At 40.8% G+C, this 8,503-nt stretch overlaps 1 long non-coding RNA gene across 1 annotated transcript; it reads right to left on the bottom strand.

The window, feature by feature from the left end:
• Positions 1–321: 321 nt before the first annotated feature.
• Positions 322–6,804, bottom strand: LOC134624256 (uncharacterized). Its single transcript, XR_010093497.1, has 3 exons — positions 6,527–6,804; positions 1,632–2,565; positions 322–1,277 (listed from the first exon to the last, which is right to left on the bottom strand). It is a non-coding gene; the product is annotated as an uncharacterized LOC134624256 (long non-coding RNA).
• Positions 6,805–8,503: the final 1,699 nt, after the last annotated feature.

Raw genomic sequence — 8,503 nt, 5'->3', positions numbered from 1 at the left:
ACACCCTAACAGTTAGCAGATAACGTAGTGAAGCATCGCAAAGCAATTTTCACAAGGTCATGCTGACACAACGTTTGACTGACTTTAAACACTGGTCACTTCAAGTGTTGCTCTGATATACAGGAAATGACATCACGGCTCAAACTCTTTGTCAGTAAACCATTTCTTTATTTAAGATATAAAATTTTGGTTTAATTGTTGCAGGAGTTCATTACACAAACAAGCTGAAAAAAAAAACTACAGAACACATGGATCAATGCATTCTTTAAAAATATAACAGGAAACAGATTTCTTAATCAAACTGCTGGAACAAAGCGAACCGCTCAACACAAACACTACAGTAGAACAGTTTAGAAAGCTTAAAATGTAACAAGAGGCACATTTTCATTCATAGCTGCCTCATCAGATCTTTACAGAAGACTCCACCTGAACTCTGTGGAGCCTGATCTCAAGGGTTTAAGTCTGACCCTGAAACCAGAAGAGGATCTTTCTGTCTCTGCAGATTCACTGTGATCCAGAGATGGCAATGATGTCAGTCCTGCATCACGCTGATGTTTGCACAGAGAAGATAATTTAGTAAATGTTTTTGAACATTGGTAACAGTAAACTTCATAATCATTATGCAAATTTTTACTCTGTGAATGGTACTCATGGCCATTGACCAGTGGTTGTTGATCAATGCTCATAAGAATTTGCATATTAATGATGAAGAAATTGACCTCACAGCCCATTGTTCATTCATTGGGCCGGTTTCAGTCGTTATGCAAATGTACTGTTTACAAGATTAACGTAAAAGCGGGAATCAAGACGTAACAGTTTATTTGTAACATGGAATCGTTTCTGAGTGGACTATGAACTGAGATTACTCAAACTCTTTCACAGATGAAGTTCTCTTTCATGTGTCTGCGTTCATGCTTACTGTGATCACATGATTGTGAAAAGGTTTTGTCACAGTGTCTGCACTTGTATGGTTTCTCTCATGTGTGGACTCGTTTATGCTTTTCAAGCTGACGTGCACTGATGAAGGATGACCCACACTGATCGCAGACATGCTTTTTAACGCCACTGTGAAGGAGTTCATATTGTTTGAAGTCCTTTGAAGTGGTGAAGCCTCTCCCGCATTCTTTACAGTAGTTCATTTTGTCTCCAGTGTGTCTACGTTGATGTATTTTCAGAGTCCTTCAATGACTTAAAGTCTTTCCACAAAGGTCACAACAAAAGTCTTTCCCACAGCGATGACAGGGTTGGGAACTTGATCCATCTGTGTCGCTCTGCTTCTAAACAAAAACACAAAGACAGTGTAAGTCAGTCCTTCAACATTTTTATCCTGAACGTCACCTGAAATAAAGAGCATCTCTGCCAAAGTCCAATTACATTTTACTGTTTACATTATCACACTCAGCTCAATTTAATGTGCTATAAAAACGATAAGAGTAAAAACATTAAAGTAATACTAGTTTAATGCTACAATAACAGTAAAACAATTCTCAAACACTATCCCTAAAAACCTGTGATTAGAGTCTGAATAATCATTCAGAGCTGCCAGTAGAATTGCTAACATGCTAACACAATTTGATGAGCAGAGTTGTTTCAAACAGTCGGGCTGACAAGATAAAAATATAAATACATACCTCACAGTAACTGCACTTGTAGAGTCTTTCTGGTGTGGATCTGTTGGTGTGCTTTCAGGTAATGTGGAGATTTAAAAGTCTTCTCACAAAGGTCACATTTATAAGGTCGTTCCTCAGTGTGGGTAAACATGTGACGTCGTAACTCTGTGTTTGTAGTAAACTGTTTACCACACTGATCACAGCTGTACACATCATGTCTGGTGTGAATGCGTAGGTGAATGTTACGGCTGTCTATCCGGCTGAAAGTTTTTCCACAAATGTCACAGCTGTACGCCTTAATTCCAGAGTGGGTAACTAGATGACTCTGTAAGTTGTTACCTTGAGTAAAAGCTCTGCCACACTGATCACAGGTGTACGCTTTAACTCCACTGTGGATGAGTTGGTGTGATTTTAAGTTTCCAGACGTGGTAAAAGACTTTCCACACTCGTCACAGCTGAACGGTCTCTCTCCAGTGTGGATGAGTTGGTGTCTTTTTAAGTGTCCAGACGTGGTAAAAGACTTTCCACAGTCTCCACAGCTGAATGGTCTCTCTCCAGTGTGGATGAGTTGGTGTCTTTTTAAGTGTCCAGAGTGGATAAAAGACTTTCCACAGTCTCCACAGCTGAACGGTCTCTCACCAGTGTGGATTAGTTGGTGTCTTTTTAAGCTTCCAGACGTGGTAAAAGACTTTCCACAGTCTCCACAGCTGAACGGTGTCTCTCCACTGTGGATGAGTTGGTGTTTTTTTAAGCTTCCAGACCTGGTAAAAGACTTTCCACAGTCTCCACAGCTGAATGGTCTCTCTCCGGTGTCGATGACCTGATGCATTTTTAGGGAAGCTTTCACAGTAAAATCTTTCCCAAACTCATCACGGTTGCATTTTTTTCTTCCACTTCTTTCTTCAACGAAATTGTCGGCCTCCTGAGAGCGCGGACTTCTCGATCCACGTTGGTCCTGCAGTGACAGAGACAAAAAACAGAGGCAGTGATTTGTGGGAAATACATTATTCTAACCGGACTTTTATTAGTTGTATTTTGTGAGCTTTTATTAAATAAGTATTTATACTTATTTTCTCCGCCCCTTTCATGAGTGTGGAGGCTTCCTCTCTTTGCTCTTCAAATGCTTTGCTTCTTTTATTGATTTTTATGCTGATTTTTTCCCTTTTTTCTGTATGAGCTTACCTGCGAGAGCTTCTGGACACTTATAGATCATTAGGACTAAAGTGTTCTTAACAGAACAGCAACATTTTTAGTTACCTTATCCTCAGCGCTCCATGTGTCTGTGGCCTAGACACAGCTGAACCCTGATTACAGCGTCTGGACAATGAAACGGCCAATCCGGTTGTTCAGTGATGACGCGACGAATCCTACTTCAGGGCCTAAAGTAGTCTGCGTTTAATATGGCTTTTGTGTTGTTAACATGTTTAATGCTTTGTATTTTCTTCTATTTAATCTCAAAAAGCTCCTAAAAACAGTCAGTGATCACCGTTGACCTCCCTCAGCTTTTATTACCGCTAATCATTTATTTAAGCTCAGTTTTTAAAACCTTACGATGTAACTACAGCACAGCCCATGCAGCATGAATAACTAACCTCGTATTGTGGATGGATTATCTCAGTTGTTCTCCTGGCTGAAGTTTGGTCCATTTACAGCATCCTGCCATGCGATTACATTTGTTCCTGACCACTGAGAACACTCACGTTAACTTTTATCGAGTGGAAAAAAAAGTTAGCTTGTTTATATTACGCTAACATAGCTATGTCGCTAGCGGTCACGTAGCACATCACTATATACCAGCTAGCCAAACTTCAGTAACCCTACAAACGTCACTGCTGTTTAGTTTTCTGTCTTCATTTATGTTGGAAGTGATGACAGAGCTGTACGTTTGAATTTGTTTCTAAACCCCCGCAGTAGGGACATGCTATATTGTATTTAGATGGAAGCTAGCGAGCTAACTTCCTTCTAACTTCTAACTCCATTAAATGTCATAAATTCTGTTTTCATGGATGCCTGGATGTTAAACTCAATTGTTACACCTGGTAGAGCAGAACGCTGATCATTTTATTAAAGATGAAAGACTTTAGACAGTGTTTTAACTCTCAGTAATGCCACAGTGATCGTTTGATATATGGACCTGCAGCAGAGTTTAGGCCCAGACACGGCCAGTGACGTCAGACTGAACAACCGGATAGCCTGGAAAGGTGCTAACCGCTAGGCTAACTAGCAACAAGATGCCCTCCCTCTCCACAGATGACTACCACAGCCTCCTGCAGAAGATTGCAGTACTGGAGACAAAAATTCATCGCTTAGAAGTAAATGTGGAGGTAAATGGACTGTGTGGAAATGAAACAACCTTGCCTTTGATTCAAAGCAATGGCGATGAGCAAGCTAGTACACAGTTAAGGAGCACAGATAACATGACCAAGAAAGTAGACTCTGTGCATCATTATTATAAATCCTCAAGCGATAATCCCCCCTTGGACTGTCCTGGTGCAAAACCAAGACATAAATCATGTCTCCTGGAAGGGGGAGGACGTATCACAGGCAGAGCACAGCGAGCTGAAATCTCTGAAACCGACTGGCCTTCACTTCCTACGAGACAGAGAAGCTCTTCTACCCCTGTATATGGGAGGAAACAGGACTGGACAACCGTGAATAGGAAGGTTAACAACAAACCTCCAAAACAACTGAATGTGAAACTGCAGAACAGATTTGCTCCACTATCAAAGGACCCTGGATCTACATCGGACAACCATCCACCTAAAAGTAGCGAAGTAAGGTCTGAAAATCTGTTGAAAAGTAAAAGGCCACAGGGAAAGCTAAAGGCTAGGCCTGAAACTCTGATTGTGGGGGACTCTGCCGTAAAGGATGTACAAAGGATGTGCGGTAAGAACACTAAAGTCCTCTGCTTTCCTAAGGATATGGTCAACAACCTGAATTAGAGAATTCTTCAGATTGCAGATGAATATCAAACTGTGACAAACATTGTTCTGCATACAGGGTCAAACGATGTGTCCAAACAACAGTCGGAGGTTCTGAAACGGGACTTTACTGGATTATTAAATACTGTAAACTCTCTGAATGCAGCTGTATTCATCAGTGGGCCTGTACCGCCCGTCAGAGGAGGAGACGAGAGATTCAGCAGATTGTTTGCACTGAACAAATAGCTTATATCAGCATGTACTGACCACTCAGTGCATTTTATCAACAACTTTAATATTTTTTGGGAACGCAGGCATCTGTTTAAAGCAAATGGATTTAATTTTAACAAGTCAGGGGTGAAACTGTTCATCTCCAACTTGTTTTATTCCATACGTCATCCATCTGTGCTTGGTGCCAAGGCTGAGATAAACGAGGAGTTATCTCATAAAGAGGAACAAACAGTACAGGATAAAAGATCTGATGTCTCAACAGGACCTGGAAAAACTAGTCCATGCATTCATCTTTAGCAGGCTTGATTACTGTAACAGCATCTTTACAGGTCTACCTAAAAAAATCAGTCAGACAACTACAGCTCATTCAGAACTCTGCTGCTCGAGTCCTCACTAAGACCAAAAAAGTGGACCACATCAGTCCACCTCTGAGGTCTTTACACTGGCTGCCTGTCCGTCAGAGGATAGACTTTAAAGTTCTGATGCTGGTCTATAAAGCTCTGAATGGTTTAGGACCAAAATACATCAGTGACCTCCTGACCCAGTATGAACCTTCCAGATCTCTCAGGTCATCTGGATCCGGTTTTTTATCAGTTCCCAGAGTCAGAACCAGACACGGAGAAGCTGCATTCAGCTTTTATGCTCCTTATATCTGGAACAAACTCCCAGAAAGCCTCAGATCAACTAAAACACTTTACAGTTTATTTAAATCCAGGTTGAAGACTCACCTGTTCTCAGCTGCTTTTGAATAAAGCACCAAATCCACACTTTTAAGCTTAAATTTCAAAACTTACATTTTAACTACTGATTTGATTTTATCTACTGTTTTGATTTTTGATTTTATATACTCTTTTGTTTGTTTGTTTGTCTTAATCAATTTTAAATCATGCTTTTTATCTGTTTTGTTTTCAATGTCTCTGTAAAGCACTTTGAATCACCTTGTTGTTGAATTGTGCTATATAAATAAACTTGCCTTGCCTTGCTCACATTGCAAATGTGCTCATGAGAGTTGGCATTCAGTCTTTTGAGTGTCAATGCAAACTCGCTTACAGACAGATAAATATTAGACTTGTTTCTAGGGCAAAGATTAGAGACATTTGGCTGTGCCTGTACGCCTGCTCAGTGAGATGAGCACAGAATGTACTCTGGATGTTTCAGAGACGTGTACGAGGAGAAACAACAGCAGGAAACACAGAGTGTGAGACGGTGAGGACGGTTTTTAAGTGTTATAGAAGTCAAGTAACTGACGCATATTATGATATCTGCTTACGTACTGTGAGGCTGGACTTTAATATACAAAAGTAGTGTGATGTGTGCTTCCTAGTTGAGATCTCTGTAAGTGAGTGACGCTGCAGACCTCTCCCGCGTACATGTAATCAATAAATCATTGTTTGACTGGACTTCTCTGGAGTGTTGGTTGTTTTTTCTCGAACTCAAATAAAAGGATCGGGACAGTGTGAAATGCAGCCGTGAAACAAACTGAACCTTCAAACTCCCTCCAGTAACACTAGTTTTAAACCCGAGGCTGGTAGTGATGTGAAGTTCACAAGTTTGCTCTAAGAGTCGATTCTTTGTAGTGAACGAGGAAAAATGGCTTCTGTCACAAGAAGCTAAATAAGCTCGCCTACCCCACCCGCTTCTATATATATATATATACATATACATACATACATACATATATTCTAGTAGGTGTTGGGTTCAAGGGATTTCTGCAAATGTGCGCAGGGTTAGTAAATCTAGTGTTGAAGTTAGCTCGGTGCTTACCTTTAGATGAGCCCACAAACCGAGAGAAACTCCGTGATGAAGCTGGAACTCTTTCCAAACAGGAAACAGGTCAGGGAGCAGAGACCCACGTGGTTCACGCTGATCTCAGCTACGATCCAGGAGACAAGGGTGTGCAGATCGATGCAGATATCGATCCAAACGTTGGTAGTGGTATATGATCGATACTTTAGTTTGTTTCTCTCCTGGAGGTTCACTATTTACTCGCTGTGGATGAAAAAGCAGCTCTGTCTTCTTCTTCTTCTTCTTACATTTGTATTTGCGGTTGGCAAACAACTGAGAGGTGCATTACCGCCACCAACTGGTATGGAGTATGGTCTGGAACAATGCTCAAAAAAAAAACAAAAAAACAAAAAACAAAACCCTCAAATCCTGCCAAACAGGTTCCCCTCTTTTAAAAACAGAAATAAGGCCTGATAACTCTTGCTTCCCGATTCCTTTTGCAACAAATCAACAAGATCCAGTTTGATTTTTAGGTTACTGAGATTGTGAACCAATTGCCTCCTCTCAACCAGATACCTCTGACACTGCAATATGACATGTTCCACCGTTTCCTCTACCCCACAGTAATCACATTTTCCAGTACTATGTTTCCCTATCAAGAATAATGTGCCATTCAAGCCAGTATGTCCAAATCTCAGTCTGGATATGATCACCTCCTCCCTCCTAGTCCGTCTTGCATTTGTCATTCCTCCCACCCTCCTTTGAATTTTATACAACCAGCGTCCCGTCCTTTCCTCCTCCCACTGCTTTTGCCATCTAAGCAGCTCTGTCTGTGTGAACACCTCTTCTTATGCGGCAGACGCACTTTGCTCCGCCCCCTTCTTCCTGCCCTGCTGGGATTTGTTACTGTGCCGTCACGTGACTCAGATGCGCTCAGAAGACGCATTTGGACTGCAGAGAGAGAGAAAGAGGAGCAACATGTGGAGATATTTTATGACTGTAAATGAAAATGCTGGAGAACAGCTGGAAGGCTGTCAAGCCACAGGGGACCACAACAAGCTGTAGAGTTCAGCTTATTTTTCACACCTCAGTTAAATGCTTTGACTGAAGTCTCACTGCACACACTCAAACTTAGTGTTTGTGTACACCTTGGTCATTATAACCTGACACTGATCAGTGCTGCTCTGACGACCACACTCACATCCATGTAATCATTTAACTGGGATGATCTGGATTTACTGCACAATGCTGAATGTGTCCTTACAGTACAGGGAATAACTCTCTCTGTGTTCCTGTAGAGAAACTCTGGGTTTGTGTGCTGACGAGCATCACTCACAGTATGATACAAAGGCTCACTCATACCTTTCCACACATGTGACAAATTCAAAAAGATGCTGAAACCTTTACAACATCATAAACTACACATTGTTGTACTCTTTTAGGATGGAACAGCTTTCAGATTTATTTCCTCTTAAAGGATAAAAGATGTTTTTAAGAATTTTGCATTCAAGAGGAGAATGTTTAAATAAGTCATGTAAATGAGAATTTCAAAGTTGGTGGCTGCAGTATATACAAATTGGTGTATCTCAAAAACAAAACTATGAAGACACTCAAAATTAATTTGGAAACTGTTTTATACAACTTTTTTACATTTACAATTTTCAGGGATGAACCTCTGAAATTACTTTAACTAGAAATTTGTGTAAAAATACCACTATTGCAATTTATGTAGTTACTGATGACTTAATGCATATATATGATTAAAATTTGGGATATAATGGTTGTATTGATGTATAGCAACTTAAAATACTCCCAGAAATGGCACTACAGCATGTAAATATATAAAGATAAGCTCAGGCGGACTGGGTTCTTTAGTAGGTCTAAAGGGTCAAACTGCGTCCTCACATCATGAATATGAAGGGTTGTAGTGGGAGAAGGTGGTGTGAAATCCTCATAGCTGTGGAGTGAGGAGGGGGCTCCTGTGGGTGAAGTCTTTGATGGTGGTGATGGCTCTGT

Source organism: Pelmatolapia mariae, linkage group LG3_W (assembly GCF_036321145.2).
Source record: "Pelmatolapia mariae isolate MD_Pm_ZW linkage group LG3_W, Pm_UMD_F_2, whole genome shotgun sequence".
Classification (NCBI taxonomy): domain Eukaryota; kingdom Metazoa; phylum Chordata; class Actinopteri; order Cichliformes; family Cichlidae; genus Pelmatolapia; species Pelmatolapia mariae.
Note: the sequence above shows the minus strand (reverse complement) of the source record. Positions and strands in the feature narration are given on the sequence as shown.